This window comes from Callithrix jacchus, chromosome 9 (assembly GCF_049354715.1).
Source record: "Callithrix jacchus isolate 240 chromosome 9, calJac240_pri, whole genome shotgun sequence".
NCBI classification, from domain to species: Eukaryota; Metazoa; Chordata; class Mammalia; order Primates; family Cebidae; genus Callithrix; species Callithrix jacchus.
In genome coordinates this window covers 108,905,184-108,932,035 of record NC_133510.1, presented here as the reverse complement: position 1 = coordinate 108,932,035, position 26,852 = coordinate 108,905,184, and the positions used below count along the sequence as shown (strand labels likewise).

The window sequence follows — 26,852 nt, the reverse complement described above, 5'->3', positions numbered from 1 at the left end:
GCTCAGAGCAAGTGGAGAAGGGTGGAGAATGCACCTGAAGGGGCATGACATGGTTTGGCTGTGTCTCCACCCAAATCTCATCTTGAATTGTAGTTCCCATAACTCCCACATGCCGTGGGAGGAACTTGGTGGGAGGTAATTGAATAATGGGGGCAGGTCTTTCCTGTGCTGTTTTGGTGATAGTGAGTAAGTCTCACGAGATCTGATAGTTCTATAAAGGGGAGTTCACCTGCGCATGCTCTCTTCTTGTCTGCCACCACGTGATACGAGACGTTACTCCTCTTTGCTTCTGCTATGATTGTGAGACCTCCCCAGCCATGTGGAACTGTGAGTCAATTAAACCTCTTTCCTTTATAAATTAACCAGTTTCGGGTATGTCTTTATTAGCAGCATGAGAACAGACTAATCCAGGGCAAATAAGAGATCCTCAGTGGAGGTGCATGCTTTCACTGTCCCTATTTTATAGATGAGGAAATCAGGGCTCAGAGAGGCCACAGTGATAACGGGCCAAAGATTATATCAGTGGCAAAGATGGATGGCAACTCAGTCTCCCTGACCATAAAGCTTGTGCTCACTGCAGTCATCCTGGCCCCGGGGCTTTTGGCTGGACCCGTTTGTCTCTGAAGAGACCCACAGGCCTGTGTGCTAGGCTGGAGGATGGGGACGGACATTGACTGGGCTTCTTGCCAGGCACCGTGCTAGGCATTTTACCCACAACAGGCCTATTGAGATAGGTGTTGCTGATTCCATTCAATAGGTGAATAATCTGAGCCTCAGAGAGGCTAAGTAACTTGCGTAATGCTACACAGCTGGTGAAGATACTGACCTAGGTTCAGAGCCCATGGTCTTTCCAGTATATCCCAGGGCAGAGACCTAAGGAGCAGAAAGGGGAAAGGAGAGGGATACAAGGGAGAGGCTCTTGTGCCACTCATTTGGAGATGGAAGGGGGAGAATTCAGGTGGCAGTGCCTTTCTTGGGCCCAGGAAGCATAAGGCATGTAGGCAGAATCCCAGAGTGCCATCTGGAGTTCCAGAACAACCCTGAGCAACCTTTCTATCTGCAGGCCTGTGCCGAGCCGCAGACTCACATGGAAGCATAAAAGCATTCTGTAGCAGATGGGAATTTGAAATCACGTGTTGTGAGCCGGCAGAGCCAGGAGCTCTGACTCCCAGGCGGTGCTGTCAGTATGTCTGAGACACGGCTTCTCGGCCTTCCTCCCCTGCCTGTCCTTTCCAGTCTGGGTTTCTCCTCCCTCTCTCTCCTTTGCTTTCACTATTAAAATTTTATTTTCTTTTTACCTTGAGTTTTCTCAAGTTTCCTTTGCCTCCTCCCTGGACATGGAGGCACATCTTCACTTGGTTCTTCAGGCCTTTCAAATTCAATGTGTTGAAATAAAAATCCCTTTCTTCTCACTTAGCAAATCTGCCTCTCTTCCTCATTGGCCTTGCATCTTGCTTTCTGGCACTGGATGGCTGGGCTGGAAAGCTGGGAGGAGCCAGCTTTGCTTGCAGCCTCACCTCTCCTTTCCCGCCCTCCACCCCAGCTGGTTTCCCCATCCCTCTTGGTGCTCCTTCTGCTTCCTCTGCCTGGTTTCCGCCCTCTTCATTTTTCACCGAAGCTCTTCAGATATTTTCGGAGCTGAGTCGCTGTTTTCTCTGCTTCCTCCAGCACATTGCCACAGATACCACTGGAAAACATTGTCCAGGTGATACCAACAGTTTTGGCAAGTAGAGACAACGGAGGAATTTTCCAGGTGCCTTTGGGAAACAGGGTGTAGTGTGCAGACCCACGGCCCCCACAAGACTCTAGCCCTAATGCTGGGGAGGGTGAGTGTTACTTCCACAGCAAAAGGGACTTTGCAGAGGAAATCTAGGTTAGCAATGAGTTGACTTAAGACAGGGAGATTATCCTGGATTAGCCAGGTGGGCTCAGTGTAACCACACAAGCCCTTAAGTGCAGAAGGGAAGATATCAGAGAGATTTTAAGAATGGGAAGGATTCAAAGCTCCATTGCTGGTTTGAAGATGGAGAGGGTCCCAAGTCAAAGAAATGGGAACCTCAGTCCTACAGCTGGAAGGAGCTGCATTCTTTCAGAAACCCAAGTGAGCTGAGCTTGGAAGTGGCTTTAGCCTAGAGCCTCTATAAGAGAATGTAGCTCTGCAGGCACATTTTCAGCCTCGTGAGATCCCAAGCAGAGTTCAGCCATGCTGTGCCAGATGTCTGAGCTACAGAACCCTGATATAATGAATGGTTTTTGTTTGTAAGCTCCTAAATTTGTGGTACTTTGTTATGGCAGCCCCAGTACAAATGAATACAAATAGAAATCTAACACACAGAGAAATCAGCATACACTGAACACTTGCTGTGGACCAGACACCATGCCAAGTCCTTTGGCTGCTATATCAGACCGGGATTTGAGCTGCAAGAAATAGAAAGGCACTTTGGCTAATCTAAGCCAGAAATAAATTTATGAAAGAATAAAAGGCATCTCCCAGAATCTCCAGGAAGTCTGGAATACAAGGCTTGGGAAATCGTTGGGAATACAAAGGAAGCAAGGTGGCCAGAACTCAGCCAAAACTGGACCATAGAGCCAGCATACTGGGTAGACCACAGGTACCCTGGCTGTCCCCTGGCATCATGGCTGCTTTGCTACCACAGCCAGGTCTGGCCTTTGGCCATTGGGCATTGCTAGGGGTACTAGTGCCCTAGAAAATGGGATGGCTCTGGTGAGTACAGTTGCCAAAATGGATTCTGCCTCGTCCCTGCTTCTGTGGATTGTTACTTGGAGATTTAAAACCCTGAGCAGGTGTGTCTTGTTGGGTCACAGGCCCAGAAGGTTCATCTGCTGAGCAGGCAAAAAATGACTCACAGCAAATGGCAAATCACCCGACACCATCTCATTCAATCCACGTGACAACTCAGCAGGGAACTGCTATTATCCTCACTTAATAGATGAGAAAACCAAGGCTGCCAGCGATGTGAACCTCCTTTTCCAAGATCCTGAGCTTGTATAGGGCGGAGCTAAAACTTGAACTCAGGTCATCTAAGCCTTATGCACGTCCTGTGGCCTCTTCTTGCAGTGACAGTCAAGGTTCAGAGTGCTTCTGAGGAAAGAAAAGGTGGATTCCATCTGGTACATGGTTCAGAGAACTCTGAGGAGACAGGTTGACTGCGAGCAGTAGCTGGCCGGACAGCTCTGACCCGTTTGCTCCTGAGGCTTGGGCATGACAGAACTTTAATTTTTTTTTTTGATTTAGTGAAACATCTGTTCTGAATTGGTTCCCTTTTGTTAGGATATATTGTGTGGCATGGCCTACTGTCTCTCAACCTGAAATTTAGACAAGGGACATTGAGGCTCTGCTGATGAGACCACTGCTGGGGAACCTCATCTTCTCTCTTGCCTCTCCTTGACCCCTTTGCTGTCCTTCTCTACCAAGCATTACAAAGGAGATGAGACGAAATCCCTCCCCCCACCTGGGATTCTGCCCGGGTACAATGGACACTAATCATAGGCCAGTCTGTGGGGCAGGGGCTCCACCCGGTATACTCAGTGCTCTGAGCCCCATTGAGCATCCTTGACAGCTCTCTTCTCCTGCCTCATTATCCTCCCAGCTCTCAGCCAGGCCAATGACAGAAAGAACAAAAAGAAGGCCTCATTTGTTATCTGTTTCCTGATTTGAGATTTCTGGAGCAGGTCCAGTCATAGGCCACTGATTAAAAGAGGTTTAGTTACTATCACTGGTGTGAGGACCAGGCTAAATGGAAACCAGCCAAGCTCAGGCTCCACAGAGAGGAAACCCCAATTCAAAAGTTCCCTGGGATGACCTCCAATAAAAACCATCTACAAGGGTGACTTATGATCACTGACAAGAATTGGTTCATTTAGGCATTATTTATGATAAATATGCAGTATATACATATGTTCAATATAGATATGCATTCAATATTAAAATATAGAAAATAAATATTTAATACATAAATATTCACTATTTGTTGCACACATGTAGGCCTATACAGGAAACTTTAGGAATTAAACACGTGAACTTTTGATCACCTACTGTGTGCTATGCGTGTGACACACATGATCTCAGTGTTCACATCTATCTCTGAAGAGTGTAAATATCATTGATATTTTACAGACTATAAAATGGAAAATGGTAGCAGAGATAATGTAAGGGAGATGTTTTTCATACCTTGTAAAGTGCAGTGGGATCGTTGACAATAATTACTGCTATTATGATTAATCATCATTATTCATTTTAATAATGACTGAAATATAGAGGGTTGATGTTAGCCCACGTTACCAGGTCACAGTCAACTAGAGTGTCAGTCAGGAGGAACTGCAAGTTGGACAGGATCATTTGTTCAAAACTCACTTCCTGTATCTATTTAGACACATTCAGTCTTGGGTATTTTGCTCATATAACTCATCTGATCCTACAACTGCCCTAAGAGATAGAGACAATTCTTCTTTTGCAATGGAAGAAATTGACATGGAGGAAAAGACTAAGCAATTATTCAAGTTCATATACTCAATGGAGATTTGCACCCTGGCAGACTCCGCTGGCTTTACCACTAAGCCAGTGAGCTCATTGCTCTACCGCCAGTCTTGGTCACATTTCAGCAAGTGTGTAGGATTGCTAGACCTCACTCATAAAATTATAGAATGCCTAATTAATCCTGAATGTACATAAATGACAAGTAATTTTTTAGAATAAGTGTCTCCCATGAGACACGGCCATGTGATAATGCGTGTAGACTCTTTAAATACCAGGCACATAGCTGGTGTTCAAAAAGCCTCGTTTCCATCTCTTGTGTCAGACCACTAATTCCTTCCTGATATCTATTGCTCTTCAGTATAAAATCCTAATTTCTAGCCAGGCACATCCTCCAATTACATTTCCCAGCCTCCCTTATTGCTTTCTTATAACTAGGTGCAATCAAGTGACTAAGTTATTTCAAATGAAATGTAATCATAAGTGTGACTTAGAGTTTTAGCAAGTTTAGAAAGCTTTCAGGAAGTTTCCTTAAAAGGGAAAGGACAGACTTGTCTTCCTTCTTTTGGTCTTTCACATTTCTCCCTTTATCTGGCCTGTAACGCACATGGAATGATTGGCATCTGGCCAGTCATCTTGGACCACAAGGTGACCTTGAGGATGAAGCATTACGTGAGGTCAGTGAAGCAGAAAGACAGATGCCCGTGTCCCTTCCCAATGACTGTGGATCCACTATACTTGCCCAGGACTGCCTATCTCTAGACATCTTTTGCGCATGACAGAAAGTCATCTTCTTAGAAGTTTGATCTCTGTTAGTAGCAGTCAAATGTAATTCATAACTGATATGCATGTGTCCAGTAAACAGTTCATGTGTACCTATTATAAGCCAGACATTGTGCTGGATTCTGGAAGTAAAAGAATGCCATTATGTAGCTCAAGTTCTTTTCAAAGTTTCTTTATTTAAAATTTAGATTAGAGCCAGGAGCAACCTCAGCAACTTCTCAAGTCAATCATTCATTTTACATATTTAATATCTGTACTGCTTTTTGCCTCAGAAATTTCATGTCAGTTTTCTCAGCTCGTAGTACAGTCATCATTAGACCCTGTAAAGACTCTCTTTTTATTTTTTCCCTTTTTTCTGATTTCCATGTCCCTCTCTCTCTACAGTAAGTAATCACTCTAGAGTTTTCTATATATATATATATATATATATCTACACACACATATGTATAAACAAATAAGGCTGTGTTCTTGTAAAATATTGCCAGTCTGTGTGTCTGTAATCTTCACAAATGATAATATGCTATAAACCTTATTCTTTTTAATTTTTCTCACTTAATACTATTTTTCTAATACAAATATATTACTAACAAAATTACTGAATAAGGCGTAATATTTCTCTTCAAAATTCTTTTGTTGTGGTGGTTTGTAGAGTGTATCCTACTAAGGATGAGTAGTTAGGATATTGTATTCAAACATTTGTTTTCAATTTTGGAGTTCATCTTTTCTCCCCTCTTTTTGATTTAATTGATTTTTGAATGTATAAAACACATAGTTCAAAAGATAAAAACTAAATTAAAACTTCTACTCAGAGATGTCTCCTTCCCATCCCTACTCCTCCTTCCTATTCCTGACCCTTCTCTCATAACCATAAACGTAATCATTATTATTGGTTTCTGGTTTATCTTTCCGGCTTTTGTTTTGAGCAAAAGTAAACACATACATACACATACGTACATGTGTATTCTCATCTTGCTTTCTTATTTCATGAAATATAATGCACATATAAACAGTGTTCTATACCTGGGCGTATCTATGCTGGTATCATTCTAAATATATATGATGGAATTATTCCCAAGAAAATATGCTGGAGTTATTCCAAATCAGTATACAGAATTTTTAAAATTCTTTTTACGTTTGCATAGCACTCCATTGTGACAATGTACAATTGTTTCTCCAACTAATTTCCTATTGTTTGAAATTTAGATTGCTTCCATTCTTTTATTACGGACAATGCTACTGTGGGTAACCCTGGATGCATGTTGTATTGTGGAGATGCACTTCCGGGGTGGATTCCTAGTAATGCACTTGCAGGGTCACAGCACAAGTGCTACATCACTTTAAGAAATCGATACGGTTTTACTGTGTCCCCATATAAATCTCACCTTGAATTTTAATCCTTATAATCCCCACGTGTTGTGGGAGGGACATGGTGGGAGGTAATTTAATCATGGTGTGTTTCCCCCATGGTGTTCTCATGATAGTGAGTGAATTCTCACAAGATCTGATGGTTTTATAGGCATCTGGCATTTCCCCTGCTGGCAGTTATTCTCTCTCCTGCTGCCCTGTGAAGAGCTGCCTTCTGCCATGACTGTAAGTTTCCTGAGGCCTCCCCAGCTGTGTGGAACTGTAAGTCAATTAAACCTCTTTTCTTTATAAATTATCCAGTCTTGGATATTTCTTCATAGCAGCATGAGAATGGATTAATACAGAGATATTTCCAAATATCTAAAGGGGATGTGCCATTTGCATCTTCTCAGCAATGTATGAGATGCCTGTTAATCCAAAGTCCTGCCAATAGTGAAGTTGAACTTTTATATTTTAACGACTGAATAGGTGAAAAATAGCATTTCAGTACAGATTGAATTTGCATTTTTTTCTTGTTCTAAGACAGATTGTACATGTTTTCACATGTTTCTGGATTGCTTGCTTGTTTTGCATGTTAATACTGCACCTTTGAAATCTATCCACATTGCTCTGTGGATATATGGTTTGTTGCGCCATTTTGCTCCATTGCATTTCATAGACCACATTTGTTACATATAACTTTAAGTCTGTTATTTCTCCTAGCATCTTCCATTACCATAAGCCATTACCATAAAACCTGGGGAGAGATCATTTCTCTGGGATATGTATCTAGGAGGACATACGAACTCAGGGCTGACAGATTCTTCTGAAATGTCTATAACCATCTACCCTTCTACCAACATGGCATAAGAATTTTTACTTCAAATTTACTCATGTTACAGACAAGGCAATGTGGCCTAGAGGGATCATAAAGTTAGCCAGTAAGAGCCAGGATTTGAACCGTGGTCCTTTAGTTCTACATTAATCATTGTTGACAAATGTCATATTCAATAAAAATGAATTCAACAAACATTTATGGAGTGATCACTGTATGGCAAGAAAGGCGCTGGGTACTGGATATATAAACAGGAGATTGTAGTCTTAAGGTGTAGGGAGGGAGATCCATAAATCATCAAACAGCTGCAGTCAAGATTTGTGTATTTCCATGTGCAAGTGAGTGGGCTGTGTGAAGTGGCCAAGCCAGCCTTTCTTCTGACTCTTGGCCAAGTCTGAACAGGATGATGAACGCTGGGAATTTTGCTCTTTTGCTTCACCAGATCTCTCTGCTGGTCACAGGCTCATTTTGTACAGCCTTGCAGGAATGTTTCTGTATCTAAAAATGTTGGCTAAGTAGTCTACCACGTTTATTTATTTATTTATTTTTTATTGCATTTTAGGTTTTGGGGTACACGTGCAGAACATGCAAGACAGTTGCATAGGTCCACACATGGCAGTGTGTTTTGCTGCCTTCCTCCCCTTCACCCACATTTGGCATTTCTCCCCAGGCTATCCCTCCCCAGCTCCCCCACCCCGCTGTCCCTCCCCTATTCCCCCAAATAGACCCCAGTGTTTAGTACTCCCTTCCCTGTGTCCATGAGTTCCATTTTTCATCACCCGCCTATGAGTGAGAATATGTGGTATTTCATTTTCTGTTCTTGTGTCAGTTTGCTGAGAATGATGTTCTCCAGATTCATCCATGTCCCTACAAATGACACGAATGCATCATTTTTGATTGCTGCATAATATTCCATGGTGTATATGTGCCACATTTTCCTAATCCAGTCTATCATCGATGGGCATTTGGATCGGTTCCAGGTCTTTGCTATTGTAAACAGTGCTGCAATGAACATTCATGTGCATATGCCCTTATAGTAGAACGATTTGTAGTCCTTTGGATATGTACCCAGTAATGGGATTGCTGGGTCAAATGGAATTTCTATTTCTAAGGCCTTGAGGAATCGCCATACTGTCTTCCACAATGATTGACCTAATTTACACTCCCACCAACAGTGTAAAAGTGTTTCTATTTCTCCACATCCTCTCCAGCATCTGTTGTCTCCAGATTTTTTAATGATCGCCATTCTAACTGGCGTGAGATGGTATCTCAATGTGGTTTTGATTTGCATCTCTCTAATGACCAGTGATGATGAGCATTTTTTCATATGTTTGTTGGCCTCATGTATGTCTTCTTTTGTAAAGTGTCTGTTCATATCCTGTGCCCATTTTTGAATGGGCTTGTTTGATTTTTTCCTGTAAATCTGTTTGAGTTCTTTGTAAATTCTGGCTATCAGCCCTTTGTCAGATGGGTAAACTGCAAAAATTTTTCCCCATTCTGTTGGTTGCCGACTCACTCTAATGACTGTTTCTTTTGCTGTGCAGAAGCTGTGGAGTTTGATTAGGTCCCATTTGTCTATTTTGGCTTTTGTTGCCAATGCTTTTGGTGTTTTGGTCATGAAGTCCTTGCCTACTCCTATGTCCTGAATGGTTTTGCCTAGATTTTCTTCTAGGGTTTTTATGGTGCCAGGTCTTATGTTTAAGTCTTTAATCCATCTGGAGTTAATTTTAGTGTAAGGTATCAGGAAGGGGTCCAGTTTCTGCTTTCTGCACATGGCTAGCCAGTTTTCCCAACACCATTTATTAAACAGGGAATCCTTTCCCCATTACTTGTTTTAGTCAGGTTTATCAAAGATTGTATGGTTGTAGATATGTTGTGTTGCCTCCGATGCCTGTGTTCTGTTCCACTGGTCTATATCTCTGTTTTGGTACCAGTCCCATGCTGTTTTGATTACTGTAGCCTTGTAGTATAGTTTGAAATCTGGTAGTGTGATGCCCCCCGCTGTGTTCTTTTTGCTTAGAATTGACTTGGCTATGCTGGCTCTCTTTTGCTTCCATATGAAGTTCATGGTGGGTTTTTCCAGTTCTGTGAAGAAAGTCAATGGTAGCTTGATGGCGATAGCATTGATTCTGTAAATTACTTTGGGCAGTATAGCCTAACCATGAACATGGAATGTTTCTCCATCTGTTTGTGTTCTCTCTTATTTCGTTGAACAGTGGTTTGTAGTTTTCCTTGAAGAGGTCCTTTACGTTCCTTGTGAGTTGTATTCCTAAGTATTTTATTCTTTTTGTAGCAATTGTGAATGACAGTTCATTCTTGATTTGGCTCTCTTTAAGTCTGTTACTGGTGTATAGGAATGCTTGTGATTTTTGCACATTGATTTTATATCCTAAGACTTTGCTGAAGTTGCTTATCAGTTTCAGGAGTCTTTGGGCTGAGGCGATGGGGTCTTCTAGGTATACTATCATGTCGTCTGCAAATAGAGACAATTTGGCTTCCACCTTTCCTATTTGAATACCCTTTATTTCTTTTTCTTGCCTGATTGCTCTGGCTAGAACTTCCAGTACTATATTGAATAGGAGTGGTGAAAGAGGGCATCCTTGTCTAATGCCAGATTTCAAAGGGAATGCTTCCAGTTTTTGCCCATTCAGTATGATATTGGCTGTTGGTTTGTCGTAAATAGCTTTTATTCCTTTGAGATACGTTCCATCGATACCGAGTTTATTGAGGGTTTTTAGCATAAAGGGCTGTTGAATTTTGTCGAATGCCTTCTCTGCATCAATTGAGATAATCATGTGGTTTTTGTTTTTGGTTCTGTTTATGTGGTGAATTACCTTTATAGACTTGCGTATGTTGAACCAGCCTTGCATCCCTGGGATGAATCCTACTTGATCATGATGGATAAGTTTTTTGATGTGCTGTTGCAATCGGCTTGCCAGTATTTTATTGAAGATTTTTGCATCTATGTTCATCATGGATATTGGCCTGAAGTTTTCTTTTCTTGTAGGGTCTCTGCCTGGTTTTGGTAACAGGATGATATTGGCCTCATAAAATGATTTGGGAAGGATTCCCTCTTTTTGGATTATTCAGAATAGTTTCAGAAGGAATTGTACCAGCTCCTCTTTGTGTGTCTGGTAGAATTCGGCTGTGAACCCATCTGGACCTGGGCTTTTTTTGTGTGGTAGGCTCTTAATTGCTGCCTTGACTTCAGACCTTGTTATTGGTCTATTCATAGTTTCAGCTTCCTCCTTGTTTAGGCTTGGGAGGACACAGGAGTCCAGGAATTTATCCATTTCTTCCAGGTTTACTAGTTTATGTGCATAGAGTTGTTTGTAATATTCTCTGATGATGGTTTGAATTTCTGTGGAATCTGTGGTGATTTCCCCTTTATTGTTTTTTATTGCATGCATTTGGTTGTTCTCTCTTTTCTTTTTTATCAGTCTGGCTAGTGGTCTGTCTATTTTGTTGATCTTTTAAAAAAACCAGCTCTTTGATTTATTTATTTTTTGAAGGGTTTTTCATGTCTCTATCTCCTTCAGTTCAGCTCTGATCTTAGTTATTTCTTGTCTTCTGCTAGGTTTTGAGTTTTTTTGATCTTGCTCCTCTAGCTCTTTCAATTTTGACGATAGGGTGTCAATTTTGGATCTCTCCATTCTCCTCATATGGGCACATATATATTTAGGATCGTTAGCTCTTCTTGTTGTTTCGATCCTTTTACCATTATGTAATGACCTTCTTTGTCTCTTTTGATCTTTGTTGCTTTAAAATCTATTTTATCAGAGATGAGAATTGCAACTCCTGCTGTTTTTGTTCTCCATTTGCTTGGTAAATCTTCCTCCATCCCTTTATTTTGAGCCTTTGTGTATCCTTGCATGTGAGATGGGTTTCCTGAATACAGCACACTGATGGGTTTTGGCTTTTTATCCAATTTGCCAGTCTGTGTCTCTTGATTCGTGCATTTAGCCCATTTACATTTAGGGTTAATATTGTTATGTGTGAATTTGATACTGCCATTTTGATGCTAGCTTGCTGTTTTGCCCATTAATTGACCTAGATTCTTCATTATGTTGATGCTCTTTAGCATTTAGTGTGATTTTGGAATGGCTGGTACTAGTTGTTCCTTTCTATGTATAGTGCCTCTTTCAGGAGCTCTTGTAAAGCAGGCCTGGTGGTGACAAAATCTCTGAGTACTTGCTTGTTTGCAAAGGATTTTATTTTTCCTTCACGTATGAAGCTCAGTTTGGCTGGATATGAAATTCTGGGTTGAAAGTTCTTTTCTTTAAGGATGTTGAATATTGGCCCCCATTCTCTTCTGGCTTGTAGTGTTTCTGCCGAGAGATCTGCTGTGAGTCTTATAGGCTTCCCTTTGTGGGTGACCTGACCTTTCTCTCTGGCTGCCCTTAGTATTTTCTCCTTCATTTCAACCCTGGTCAATCTGATGATTATGTGCCTTGGGGTTCCTCTTCTTGCGGAATATCTTTGTGGTGGTCTCTGTATTTCCTGGATTTGAGTGTTGGCCTGCCTTGCTAGGTTGGGGAAATTTTCCTGGATAATATCCTGAAGAGTATTTTCCAGCTTGGATTCGTTCTCTTCATCACATTCTGGTACACCTATCAAACATAGGTTAGGTCTCTTCACATAGTCCTACATTTCTTGGAGACTTTGTTCATTCCTTTTTGCATTTTTTTCTCTAATCTTGGCTTCTCGTTTTATTTCATTGAGTTTGATCTTCGACTTCTGATATTCTTTCTTCTGCTTGGTCAATTCGGCTGTTGAAACTTGTGCATGCTTTGTGAAGTTCTCGTGTTGCGTTTTTCAGCTCCTTCAATTCATTCATATTCCTCTCTAAGTTATCCATTCTTGTTATCATTTCCTCGAATCTTTTTTCAAGGTTCTTAGTTTCTTTGCGTTGATTTAAAACATGTTCTTTTAGCTCATGGAAGTTTCTCATTACCCACCTTCTGAAGTCTGATTCCATCATTTCATCACAGTCATTCTCTGTCCAGCTTTTTTCTTTTGCTGGTAAGGAGTTTTGGTCCTTTGTAGGAGGTGAGGTGTTCTGGTTTCGGGTGTTTTCCTCCTTTTTGCACTGGTTTCTTCCCATCTTTGTGGATTTATCCACCTGTCGTCTAAGTAGTTGCTGACTTTTCGATTGGGTCTCTGAGTGGACGCCCAGATTGTTGATGATGAAGTATTTCTGTTACTTGGTTTTCCTTCTACCAGTCTAGCCCCTCTGCTGTATGACTGCTGAGGTCTGCTCCAGGCCCTGCTTGTCTGGGGTACACCTGTAGCAGCTGCAGAACAGTGAGGGTTGCTACCAGTTTCTTCTTCTGCTATCTTTGTCCCAGAATGATGCCCACCAAATGTCAGTCAGATCAGTCCTTTTTGTGGTGACTCTTTGGATATACAGGGGTCAGGGAGCTGCTTGAGGAGACAGTCTGTACTTTATAGGAGCTCAAGTGCTGAGCTGTGAGCTCCGTTGTTCATTCAGGGCTGTTAGGCTGCTACGTTTAAATCTGCTGCAGAACTCATAAAACCCCATTTTTTCCTCAGATGCTCTGTCTCGGGGAGTTGGGGCTTTCTTTATGAGTGTCCGTTGCACTGTCCTGCCCAGCTAGGAGGCAGTCTAATCACTATTTGCCTGCCGAGGCTCCGCCCTGCTGGCATGGGGTCCACCCTGTTGCTGTGGGCTCTGCTCTGCTGCCGCGGTCTCCACTCTGCGGTGGAGTCTCTCTGTTTTGGCGGGTTGCTTCGGCAATGGCAGGCTGTGTCAGCAATGGGAGTGTACCTTGTAGGGACGGATTGCCTCAGTAATGGCAGACGCCCCTCCCCCACTGAGCTGCACCATCCTGGGTTCAGCTGTGCCTGCAGTTGAACTCTCCACCCAGAGCATTTCGAATCACTGTTTTGTTTGTCCCTGTGGGGGTGAAACCCACCGAGCCTGCTCATCTGGCTCCCTTCCTTGGAGCGCCTATTTTTTTTTTTTTTAAGTTGAATGGTTGACTCTCTCCCAGGTGTTTCAGTCGCCTGCTGTTAGGGCACTGGGATCTGTGTGATTTCCTGTGCAGCGACCCACTGCGCTGGCTCAAACACAGCTTCTCAGGAATCTCCTGGTCTGGCTCACTGTCCAAGTCCCATTTAATCAGATGGATATTCTAATCTGCCCTCCCAAGTCTCAGATTGCCAGTTTAGCAGGGTACCCGGACCAGTGCGTTTTGTGCGGAGTGTTGTAGAGTGCCACTGCACTGCAGCACTGGCTGAAGTGGCCGCAGCAGCCAAAACAGCTGCGCTGGCATCCCGTGACTCTCCTACACCTGGGAATTTCCCTGTTCTGTGGGCAACAAAGATCCGTCTGGAAATGTGGCTTTGACTCACCCTCTGCGCGTTCACTGAGAGCTGCAATCCTGGGTTGTTCTTACCGCACCATCTTGAATCCTCCCCCAAGTAGTCTACCATATTAATAAGTTCTTTGGAAAGCTCAATCCGCATACAGTTAGAAAAAAAGACATACATTTGTATGGGTACATCATCCTCTGGTGTTGTCCTCATGAATTTCTGATGAGAATTTAGAGAAATCAAGTTTCTCCTTTTGCGGTTTTATCGAATTTGGCTTTCATAATTTCCCAGCTCCATTAATAGCAACTGGGTTGGAATGGAGCACTGTCCCACACTTTTCAATGCCTGGGCCTTTTTTTCTTATTCTTTTACATTTTTCTTTTTAGAGACAGAATCTGGCTCTGCTCCCTCATCTGAGTACAGTGGCGTAATCATATTCACTATAACCTCAGACTCCTGGGCTCAAGCAATAATCCTCCTGCCTTAGCCTTCCAAGTAGGCAGGAATACAGGCATGCACCACCATGCTGGGCTAATTTAAAAATTTTTTATCTTTTATTTTTAGTAGAGATGAGGTTTTGCTATGTTGCCCAGGGTGGTCTCAAATTCCTGGCCTCAAGTGATTCTCCTGCCTTGGTCTCCCAAAGTACTGGGATTACAAGCATGAGCCAGCATGCCTGACGTCTTATTCTTTTTCTATCTATGTTTTCAAAGACATTATCTTTTAAATAAATCATTTGGTAGACAATAACTACTTCTATTTTTCTGCTATTTGTGATTCAGATATTTTTGATTATGTAATAAAATCACATTTTAGGATTTCTTATGAGCTCCCCAATAACCAATCAGAGCTTCTAATCAACACCTGGTCATATGGTTTGACTCTGGGTCCCCACCCAAATGTCATCTCAAATTGTAATCCCTATGTGTTGAGGGAGGGACCTGGTGGGAGGTGACTGGATCATGGAGGTGGTTCCTCCATGCTGTTTTCATGGTAGTGAGGGAGCTCTCATGAGATCTGATAGTTTTAAAGGGGCAATTTCCCCTGCACGCTCTCTCTCTCCTGCTGCATTGTGAAGAAGGTGCTTGTTTCTCCTTCATCTTCCACCATGATTATACATTTCCTGAGGCCTCCCCAGCCATGTGAAACTGTGAGTCAATTAAACCTCTTTTCTTTATAAATTACCCCATCTTGGGTAATTCTTTACAGCAGTGTGGAAATGGACAACTACAGACTTCAATAATATTTAAGACTTTCTGGGCTCTATATCTCGATTATCTCTCTTGATATATATGTGTGTGTTTGTGTGTGTGTGTGTGTGTGTATACATATGGAGAGAGAAAGAATTGCATCTCAGGAATTCCTCTCATGTCTCTTATGATTATCATCCAATGAATTCAGCACTCCATTGATGGAATCTCAGAAAAAAATCTTGCGTTGTGTTAAATGTATGGGCTGTGAGATCAGACCGTCTGTGTTCTATCCCAGATATGGCTCTTGCTTTTAGGTATCAAGTAACTACTGTGTGCCAGGCATGCCTCTAAAGTGATGGCAGCAGTGGCCTGTCTGTAGTAGCTATTGTGAAGACACCAGCTGCAGCAGGGGAGGCACCACTGGGGCTTTTACTCTGTAGAGCCAGCAGGGTCTGGGAACTGGTGGGAGCCCTGTCTCCTGACAAGTTGGTGGGGTGGGAGCCCAGTGCTCCCTGGGTGTACGCTGCCTATGTTCAATCCGAGATATGGGCATCCCTGTGCTTTTGGGGGCTCAGGAATCATCTTGCCCCCACAGGCTTGAAAGTGCCTATTCCTACTGCTTGGCGTCTTCCAGCTCCTGGTGTCCACTTTGGGGCAAAGCAAAGTTGTGGCCAATCCTGGGTGCTGTCACAACCCTGCTGGGTTTGTACATGCTTGGGGTGGTCCTGATATGCCAGCCCCCTGCTGCCTCAGTCCTTTGTGGACTTTGGGCACTGATGAGCATGGGAACGAGGCTGTGAGGGGTAGGAGGGTTGAGGGCAACTCTGCATAGGCCTGCAGGTGCCCCTCAGCAGAAACAGCCTGGGTGCCTTGGACAGCCTGTTGATGGCAGGAGACAGACAGGTTTCTGGGCAGAAAGGGGTGGGTTTTGGTGAAGCCCTACCTTCAAGCCAGGGAGGGCCTGAAGCCTGGGGCTGGGTTGCCAATTCTGGGTTGAGTCTGTGGCCCAGAGTGAGAACTTATAGTGCTTTTTCTGGACCTGCCTTTCGCGGCCCAAGGACCAATCAGCATGCACTTCCTCCCTTCGGAGCCCATAAAAAACCAGATTCAGCCAGACTCACACAGATTGGGATGACCTGCCTGCAGATAGGGGCTACCTACTCCAAGTCTCCTCTCTGCTGAGGGTTGCATGTTCATTGGGATGACCTGCCTGTAGATAGGAGCTACCCACTTTGGTCTCCTGAGAGCTGTACTGTTGCTCGATAAAGCACCTCTTTGCCTTGCACACCCTTTAGTTATCCACATACCTCATTCTTCCTGGACGTGGGACAAGAGCCAAGGACCTGCTGAATGGTGGGGCTGAAAGACCTGTAACACAAGCAGGGCTGAAGCACATCCCCCTGCTCGTCACATTGCAAGTGACAAGAAGGAGAGTAGAGCTCCATCCCTTCGGGGAGCTTAGACCTAGGGGTTTCCCAAGCCAGAGCATCTTTGGGGCTCTGTGGTTTCTGGTATCATTGAGCTTTCAGGCACTATCACATTTCCCCTGCCCATACACTGATGCCTGCAGCAGAAGCCACTTGCAGTATGTCTGGTCCAGCTGCAGCCTTGCATGGAGGTGGTGCCTGTGCCAGTGCCTGGAGCTGCCTGCCCTGCTGCAGCAGCTGGTGTACCTGGCTGTGTGCAGTGGCTAGACTCTGTACTCACTTGCTCACATGCCCCTTGCTCTCTGTGCCTGGCTCAGCCTTGGCAGATGTGGAATCTGGGCCATTAGTGAAAGCCAAGAGCAGCCTGCTGGACCAAGTGGGTGGAGTAAGTCCAGCAGGTGCAAACAATACTTGGGCAGAAAGCACTGCTGGCCACAGAGGTTTCCTGCTGGTGAAGTGATACCCCAAGGATCCCATGACATAAGCACTTGGAATTTATTATTAAATTAAATGCTCTATTACTTTTGTTTACAGGTGGTACCTTAAATTGGCTTCTTGAAAATTAAAGTAACTCATTTATTTATATGTGAAAAGTCAAGGACTTCAGGTCTGGCTGGATTCAGGGTTAGGAAGATATCAAGTCCTAGTACTATCTTCATGTATTTCCTCCTCAATCAGGCTGTCTATTGTGGCAACTTTTCTTCTGGCAGCTCCAGTTTTATAATTTACCTACTTCATAATCTAAACAGAAGAGATTCTTTCTTCCCAAGCCTTTCAATAGAAGTGTTGAAATGAGGATAGGCTTACCTGTTCATTTCAGAACAACCCATTGTGGCTGTGGGAATTTGATGCCCAAACTGCACAGATCTGTGTCAAATGCCCATGCCGGACTTGGGGAGGGGTCTGCTTCACCATGTCACCTGAGAGTGGGGGAAGGCAGCTCCTCAAGAAAACCTGGGAGGCTATGGCCAGAAGAGGGGCATGGATGCTGATGTGCAGAGGAGCAGATGCCCTGCCCATTTCACAGATGGGGAAACCGAGATGAACTTAGGCCCAAAATCTAGGAACTGGCTCATATCACAGCCAGTAAATGGGGCTGCCAAGCTTCTGATCCAGTTCTCTCTAACTCCAAAGGCCCATACCTCTTCTGCTGTGTATTGCTGAGGGCGGGCTGTGCCTCATGTCCCTTTCTGTACCCTCACATTCTCTGGCTAGTCCTGGTTCTGAGATCCTGCTTGTACTCCCAGGGTGTCTAGATCTCTATCTTAATCATGTCCTCCACGCTTCACCCTACTTAACAGGATTCTGTGGTTTATGGACCACCTTGTCATTCACTGCCTTATCTCAGCTGGTTCTCAAAGTAATCTAGTGCAGTACACTGGGCCAAGATTATTGCCTGTTAGTAATGTAAAAACTACAGCTTTATGGTGGTATGCAGTAGGTGCCTAATAATGGCATCACACTCTTGAACATGAATTATTCCCCTACAGTTGTTTCTCCAACTGTTAGTTCCTCAATAAACAGCAGGAGGTGAGTTAGCTGTGGATCAGATTGTGGACTAGTGGTTGTATTAATGTTAACCGTAGAACAGATGGACTTGTTGACTGGAATGTAGGCAGCTCTGGACCTCCTGTGCCAGCAAGGTCAGAGTCTGCCCCTGGGACACCTCAGTGTGATGTTGGAGAGCAGAGCAGAGCATGTGGTGTCAAGAGAAAGGAAAAGGAAAGGGGAGGGGAGGGATGGGAGACAAAGAGAAAGGAAGGGGGAGGAGAGGAAGGGAGGGGAGGAGAATGAAGGGGAAGGGAGGAGAAGGAAGAGAAGAAGAGGAGAGGAAAGGAAAGAGATGGGAGGGGAGAGGAAGGAAAGAAAGAGAAGTGGAGTGAAAGGAGGGAAAAGAAGAAAAAGGTGAGGGGAGGAGGGGAGAGGAGGGAAGAGAATAGGGGAGGGAAAGGAAGAGAAAAGAAGGGAAGAGGTGGGGAAGAGAGAGGAGGGAAAGGAAGAGAAGGAGAGGGGAGGAAAGGGGGGAAGAAGACTGGAGGGAAGGAAAAGAGAAAGGAAAGTCAGGGGAGGGGAGGGAAAGAAAGAGGATGGGACAGAAGGGGTGGGAGGAGAGGGGACAGGAAGGAAGGAAAGGCAAAAGGACTTTCTTTCCAATTTCACCAATCAGGTTAAGTCTCCCCTCTTCCCTGGGGAATGATGTGGTTAAGCTTTGTGTCCCCAACTAAATCTCTTCTTGAATTGTAATCCCCATAATCCCCACGTGTCAAGGGAGAGACCAGGTGGAGGTTTAATCATGGGGGCGGTTCCCCATGCTGTTTTTGTGATAGTGAGTGAGTTCTCATGAGCTCTGATGGTTTTATACGGGGCTCTTCCCCCTTTGCTCGGTACTTCTCCTTCCTGCTGCCTTGTGAAGAAGGTTCCTTGCTTCCCCTTCGCCTTCCACCACGATTGTAAGTTTCCTGAGGCCTCCTCAGCCATGCTGATCTGTGAGTTAATTAAACCTCTTTCCTTTATAAATTACCCAGTCTTGAGCAATTCTTTATAGCAGTATGAAAATGGGCTAATACAGGGGGCAAGAAAGGGGCCAGAAAGAAGCTAGGAGTGTCACTCCAGGACACCTCCTGCCGCTGCATGAAAGGACACATCACGAGAACAAAGGTTCCCCTCCGATGTCGCTTGTTGATGCAGAGTCCTGGGCTCTGAGACTCATGAAAGGCTCTAGGAGGCTGTCTTGCCCTGACCCTCAGATTGTTCACAGACCACAGTTGTTTGAGAGAAAGAGCAGAGCAAACGAGGAGGCACAAGCAGTTGGGGATGTGCAGAGGAAAAAGGAGAGGGGGGCACGCAGAGTCACTGTAACTGCTAAACCCCTAACCTTTCACCACGCGTGCTGTCGTGGTGAGGTGCATGGCTTTGGAGTTGGATGAATATGGCTGTAAATTCCAGCTCTGCCGTTTACTGTGGGACATAAACACATCCTAAAACCTCTCTATGTGTTACTGTTCTTATGTATAAAATGGCAGTCATTATATCAACCTTGTGTGGTTATCAAAATAATTTAAAGAGTGTCTGTAAAATGCCTGCAACATAATAGGCGCTCAATAAATAAGAGCTATGAGCAAAATCCCATCTCCTCCTCAAGGTCTGCAAGCCCCTCCTCTCGCTCTCACCCCGACTGCCACCCTCTGCCTGCTGTTCTTTGCATACAGCACAAATGCACTCATCTTTGAGCAACTCGAACACGCCAAGCCTATTCCCATGTCAGGACCCTGACCTGTGCTGTTCCTTCTGCCTGGAGAGCTCTCCTCATGAATCTCCTGCCTCACAGCTCTTCCTCATCTCACTTGCAGTGCTGATTCCTCTCAATTCCTTATCTCATCTCCTTAATTCATCCAAATTCCTCCCTACCACACCACCCTGCTGCATCTCTTACAACATGTATCATTGTCTGAAATGGCCTGGAGTTTTTTGATGGTCTCTCTCTCACTAGGATGGAACTTCCAGGAAGATAGAAACTTCCAGTGTTTCTCATGCTGTGTATTCTACTGTGTATCTGGGGCTTAGTAGATGCTCAATAAACTTCTGAAGGAGACAATGGACGTGATAATGGTGATAGTGATGTTGGTTATGTGGACTGAATAACCTCTTCTTTCCCAGCCTTCAGAACATTTTACTTTTCTGACCTGCCTCAGCTTCAGAGCTTCTCCCTCTGTCTCACAGGAGTTTTGTGGGTCACAGGTTGTAAAGAACATAGCCCATGGGGTGAGGAGACGATACAGCCTTTGGAAGGAAGACAGGGCCCATGGAAGATAGCGACGTGAAACAGCAGAGTTTCCTTGGCCTGAGGCCTGAGATGCTGCAGTGAATTTATAGAATGCTATCCAGTTACGATTGCTTGTTATGGAATATTTACATATCACTCAAAGTTGGCTAGGACCTTTTACAGTCCCTTTAATCAAATTTACAAAGTGCTTTACAAACTTTTAAAAAAATTAGCTATTAGTTATTAAAGTGGCAGGAATATATTTGCATCAAAAAAAGGGAATGCTTGAGTTTTGTGTGACTGGAATTGCTTTTCATCCTCAGACGCCTGGCTTCATCTCAGCTGGTTGTACTAACAGGCCTTTAACGTAATTTCTTTTGAGGGAGGACAAAAGTCAAACCATAACAGTTCGTAATCATGACCAAAAGAATCTTAGAAATCTCCACACTAAAATTAGAAATAGCATTTGATCCAGCAATTCCACTACTGGGTATCTACCCAGAGGAAAAAAGTCATTAATACAAAAAAGATGCTTGTACACGCATGTTTACACAATTGGCAATAGCAAAAATAGGGAACCAGCCCAAATGCCAATCAATCCATGAAATGAGAAAGAAACTGTAGTGTATATATATATATACCATGGAATAGTACCCAGCCACTAACAGGAATGAATTAATGGCATTCACAGCAACCTTGATGGAATGGAGACTATTATTCTAAGTGAAGTAACTCGGGAAGAGAAAACCACATCGTATGTTCTCACTTTTAAGTGGGGGCTAAGCTATGAAGATGCAAAGTCATCAGAATGATACAGTGGACTTCGGGGACACAGAGGGAAGGGTGGGAGGGGTGATGAATAAAAGACTGCAAATTTGATTCAGTGTGTACTGCTCAGGTGATGGGAGCACCACAATCTCACAAATCACTAGAGAACTTACTCAAAACCAAGTACCACCTATTCCCCCAAAAACCTATGGAAATAAAACCTTTTTTGTTTTTTTTTAAAAAAAGGACATTAGTTCACATAATTTGTTTTTGATTTCATTTTGTGTGTGTGTGTGTGTGTGTGTTTGTGTTGTCTTTTTTTTTTTTTTTAAAAAAAGACATTAGTCCACATAATTTGTTTTTGATTTCATTTTGTGTGTGTGTGTGTGTGTGTGTGTGTGTGTGTGTGTGTGTGTGTGTGTTTCTGTTGTCTTTTTTTTTTTTCATGTCCTCTCACTCTCACCCAGGTTGGAGTGCAGCGGTACGATCTTGGCTCACTACAACCTCTGCCTACCGGGTTCAAGTGATTCTCATGCCTTAGCCACCAGGATAGCTGGGATTACAGGCACAGGCCACGATACCCTGGTCATTTTTGTATTTTTTGTAGAGATGGGGTATCACTGTGTTGCCCAGGCTGTTCTTGAACTCCTGAGCTCAAAGTGACCCGCCTGCCTTCGCCTCCCATAGTGTTGTTGAGGTTACAGGAGTGAGCCATTACACCTGGCTTGTTATTTGTTTTGTTGGAAGAACTGATGTTTTGCAACTGTAGCCTGCTCTGCAAAAAAATAATGATGTATATTAGGAACTTACAAAATTAGCTACTGTATCAGAAAGACACATGCAGTGGAATTTCTAGGCCAAAAAATAAGAACGTTTTTAAGGATTTTGATTTTCATCACCTCATTTCTTCCAGAAAGACTGATGCTCTCGGTTAGGGCAATGGTAGGGATTCCTCCAGGGCTGATGTTTATTACTGGGCCACACCTGGCACCTATTAGGTGTGAAATACGTATTTCAATGTAAAACACCATTTCTTCATTGTATTTCATTTCCCATGCTTCATTTTCAAGCATTATTTTGTGTCAAATGTTGCATGGCATATACTTGAACTGAAAGATTATCTATTGTTTGAAATTCAGATTTAAGTAGGCATTTTGTGTTTTTATTTGCTCAACTGGGCAAAATCCATTTGCACAATGGGAATAAAAGCAATCCCTCTCTCATGACCCCAGTGTGATCCCCACAATCACTCAAGACAGTCCCTAGCCCAGTGGCTGGCCTGGGGTAGGCTCTCATGAAAAGACACTTACACAGAGACAGACATTTGTTTCTCTGTGCACTACTTGCTTTCGCAAGCAGCTGCCATTTATTTAAGCACTTAAGAACTCTCAGGTATTTTAGGGACATTATTTCAATCTTGTCCTTGTTCACTGAGCACCAGTCACACAGGCCTCCTTTCTGTCGCTCAGACAAAAGCCAACCTGTCTTGGCCTTGGGCTCTTTGCACAATGTTCCCTATCCCTGGACTGCTCTTGCCTCAACCCCTTTGCAGGGCTGCCTTGTCGCATTGTTCAGATCTTAGCTCAAATCTTATTCCTTAGAGAAGACATCATGCTCAGTCCACCAAAGCTTCCCTCCTCTTGCCCTCAAGCCACATGCGTGTCGTCTCCGTGTCTCGTCATCTGCCTAGTACTGCTTACTGTCCAAGGCGGAGACCTAGAAAGAAGCGATGGTCACAAAGTAGGCAGGAAAGCCAAGGGAACTCGCTGTCAGTGACTCCTGTCAGGCGGCTCAGCTCTGTAGCATTTCAGAAGGGCTGGAATGAAGACTGAGTCAAACAGTGAGCTGACCAAACCCGGACAGGACATGAGGAGGGCAGCACTGGGACAGGAGAGAAATGCAGCAGCTCCTGCTACCTGTTGGCTGGGAGGGGACATTGGCTTGAGCTCCTGGCACCCCTGGACTCCTCGAACTCATTGGGAGGGATGTGATGGGAGTTTGAGCTTCCCTGACTGTGTGCAGATGAAGCCGGAGAAATTCTGTTTGTTAAGGCACTAGGTAGTAGGGACCATGTGGCTAAAATTATGACTCTTCTTCTTTAAGGGAGGAGGGCCATGGCTAACTGGACTAAGGCGGAGAGAGAGGTAAAGAATGCTGGTTTCACTTAGCCCTCCATAGTGGCCCCATACAACATTTTTGTGGGCAAAGGGTGATCTTAGCCAGTGAAAGACTTTTGGTCTTATCAGTCTTCTGGCTGCGTCAGTCCTGAGAGCATTTGGTGGTGGTGCTGGTGGTGGCGGCAGGGTGGGGGTCTTGGGTATGTTGTGATGTGGAGAGGAATCTTCCCTCCAGCCAAATAGTACCTGGGTGCTTTGACCTAGATAGTTCTTTAGGAGAAATTTCTTCCCATATTCTCATGTTTTCATGAGGAATATTTGCCCCACTTCCCAAGAGGTAGAGAAATTGGAAGTAATGTGCTTCCTACTTTTTTCTTGCTGAATCTTCCCTCAAGGGATGAGGAGAGCTTAATCCGATTGGTGTTCACCTCCTCCTCTCTCTCGCCTTTCCTAATGGCCTGTCTGCAGGATGCAGGCTTTCTCCTGGAGCTCCCATAGACAGTTGCTCAGGTAGTGCCCTGCCAAACTCCATGGGTTGCCATTTGCATACAGGGAGTGCAGAATGCAGGTGCTGTATTCTCCTGCAACTCCAGCCTCCTGTCAAGGGGTAATCACCTCCGGATTAGATATAGGACATTTTCATCATCACAGAAATTTCCACTGAAGCACCACTTTGGGCTAGATTTAGGGAGAAGCTGCAGGAACCTATTTAACCAGGGAAAAGCTGCTGTGTTCTCTAATTAGGCAGCACCAAGATTATAGCTGATATATAGTATGTCTTCCATCAGACTTCTGTATTAATAGTTCTAGATGTATTTTGCCCTGGGGGCAGTGAGGCAGAGGTGAGATTAATCCCTTTAAATCCCAACACAACCAAGTTAGAACAAAGGTATAGTAGAACTGAGCCCTAAAAGAGGCACTGAAGAGGAGGAGCCCAGCTGCCAAGGGACTTGAGGATGCTCTACCCAGCACACGTTAGCACTGACCACCAAGAGAGATCTGAGGGAGGGAAAGTGGTAAAGTCTTTCAGAAACATAACCCAGACTACAGCTCCACAGCCCTTGAGATCCAGATCAGATTGGCTTGAAACTTCATTCCATCCCCTCAGCAGATCAACCCCCTTCTCCAGATTTCTTTTCTTCCTTCCCTTTCCTTCCTTCTTTCTCTCCTTCCCTCCTACCTTTCCTTTCTTTCCCTCCCTCCCTCCCCCTCTTTCTTTTTTCTTTCTTTCTTCTTTCCTTTCTTTTCTTTCTTCCCTCCCTCTTTCTTTCTTTCCTTTCTTTCCTCCCTCCCTCCTTCCTTTCCTTTCCTTTCCCCTCCCTCCCTCCCTCCCTCCCTCCCTCCCTCCCTCCCTCCCTCCCTCCCTCCCTCCTTCCTTCCTTCCTTCCTTCCTTCCTTCCTTCCTTCCTTCCTTCCTTCCTCCCTCCCTCCCTTGCTCTGTTGCACAGGCTGGAGTGCAGTGGTGTGATCTCAGCTCACTGCAACCTCCACCTTCAGGATTCAAGTGATTCTCCTGCCTCAGCCTCCCAGGTAGCTGGGACCACAGGTGCATGCCACCTGCCCAGCTAATTTTTGTATTTTTTTAGTAGAGCCAGGGTTTCACCATGTTGGCCAGGTTGGTCTTGAACTTGTGACCTCAGGTGATCCACCCTCCTTGGCCTCCCAAAGTGCTGGGATTACAGGCGTGAGCCACTGTGCCATAACTCTTCTGCAGATTTCTGAGTATTCTTGACATTCTCAGGGTCCTTTTCTGCTTGAGACTAACCTCTCTGCACTGCACAAACCCAGACCTGACTTTCAGCCCCTTCTTTGATTTTGATACACCCCCTCCTATCCCCATGCCAAGTATTTGAGGGAAATATGGAATGGTGGTGAACAGTGAGGACTCTGAAGTCACACTGCCTGGGCCTGTCACTTACTACTAGCTTTGAGACCTTGGGAAACTTACCAAACTTCTCTGTGCCTCAGTTTCCTCCTCTGGGAAATTGGAATAATAATCGAGTTATTGTAAGAAGTAGATGGATTAATTTGTGGACATTCCTAGACCAGTTCCTAGCACATAATAAGCCTTTGAAAATGGTTAGTCAATCTTTGTAGGCATATCAGATTTTACTGAAAATTTGGAGTCGACAGAAATCAGACTGTGTATGCTGCTCTAAACAATTCAAAATATGCAGTTAGCCATTCCTGGTGTTAAAAGTCTGTTCAGCTTCCGGCAAGGAAAGTTCTGATTAGTCTCCTACTGTATGTGGTACTGATCGCTCCTCTGCCTCCCTTTCTTCTCCTTTCCTTGGCTGGGCGTCTCCAGAATGGTGGTCCCAGCTGGCTAGAGCAGGGTATGGGGTTTTATCATGCAAATCCCTGACTGCTATTTTTGCAATGAGTTTTTATCAGTCCAGATTTATGACTTTTCATGTGTTTATGCCAGTGGTATTTCAGGCTAAAATAGCTGTTGTTATCTATCTCAGAGGAAGTGGGAGATGGGAGCTTGCAGACATCGTCTGTGAGTAATCGGCTGCGGCTTTGAGTCAGTAATTCCTAGTCCCCTTTCTGCAGGGTCTAGGCTGGGGGCTGTAGTGCAGCTGATCTGAGATTTATTTTAGGGTGTTGCCTAAGCCCAGTGGAAGCACCACTCCTCTTAGAAGAAAAAAAAAAAATGAAAGGACCTTGAGTGGTGATTGTGGGAGGAACTGGCACTGGTCTTAGAGCAGAAAAGACCAGGTCTCATGCCAGCTCTGCGACTTACCAGCTCTGTGACCTTGGGAAATTTACTTCACCTCTCTGGGTCTCAGTTTCCTGATATGCAAAACGCCATAGCTACCTTATGAGGCTTTTACTAAACTGTAAGTCAGTAGGGTATTGTATTTAAAAGGCAATAGTGCATTTAAAAAACCTGGCATACAGTGGGTGCTCAATAAGCAGTAGTGTAGTACTGCTTATAATTTCCTTTATTCATTGCTCATAACATGTTTGTTAGGTGGGTATTCTTATTTTGATAGGCAAACTGCTGTAGGTTAGGAAGCTAATGAACACTTGAACCGGGATGGCAGCTGAACTAATTCCAAATGTTATGATTTTGCTTTTTATATATCACACAAAAATCCATCAATACATTTTTTTGTCAAAACTCAACGATTCATAAGTGTATAGAATGAAAAATTAAATCCATCTCTCATCTATTGACCCCGTTCTCCTTAGAGATAATCACCATGAAACGTTCACTATGAGTATAGTCCATTTTCTATGAAGCTTCATAATCATTTTCAAACTCTTTTTAAAAATGAGTGGGATCTATTGTCTCTCTCTCTCTCTCTCTGTCTACATTTCTATCTATCTACCTATTAATCTATTCATCTACCTCCTATTTAGCCAGTTTCGTGACTCATTTTTGACCCATAGCTCTATGTCATGGAGACTTTCTCATACCAGTATGTGTAACTTTGCATCGTTCTTTGTAACCACCATTTAAGAGTCTGTAAAATGGTCGTTTGATAAATTATGTCATCCAGTTTAATTATTGTAATCGAGTGTTAATGTAATCGAGTATTAATGGCTTAGCTACTGAAAAATGTTCCGATTGTGTGTAGTGTTTTGCTTTTTAACTTCACTTCTTGGTTTTAAATTCGAAAGGGCTTGAAACTCTGATGTAGTCACATCTGTCAATCTTTCCTATTACAGCTACTGCGTTTTGTGTCTTGCTTAGGAAAGTCTTCTCCCCATCTCCAGGTTGTAAAAACACTCTCCTATGTTTTCTTCTGGAATGCTAAAAATCCCACCATAATGCTAGAAGT

The 26,852-nt window shown here is 43.9% G+C and overlaps 1 long non-coding RNA gene across 5 annotated transcripts in view; it reads left to right on the top strand.

Moving 5' to 3' along the window:
* Positions 1 to 242: 242 nt before the first annotated feature.
* Positions 243 to 26,852, top strand: part of LOC144577662 (uncharacterized) — a 337,568-nt gene continuing 310,958 nt past the window's right edge. For all 5 annotated transcript variants that reach the window (XR_013522073.1, XR_013522070.1, XR_013522071.1 and 2 more), the window contains exons 1-2: positions 243 to 327; positions 6,795 to 6,904. This is a non-coding gene — a long non-coding RNA (uncharacterized LOC144577662). The remainder of the gene's footprint in view (positions 328 to 6,794; positions 6,905 to 26,852) is intronic.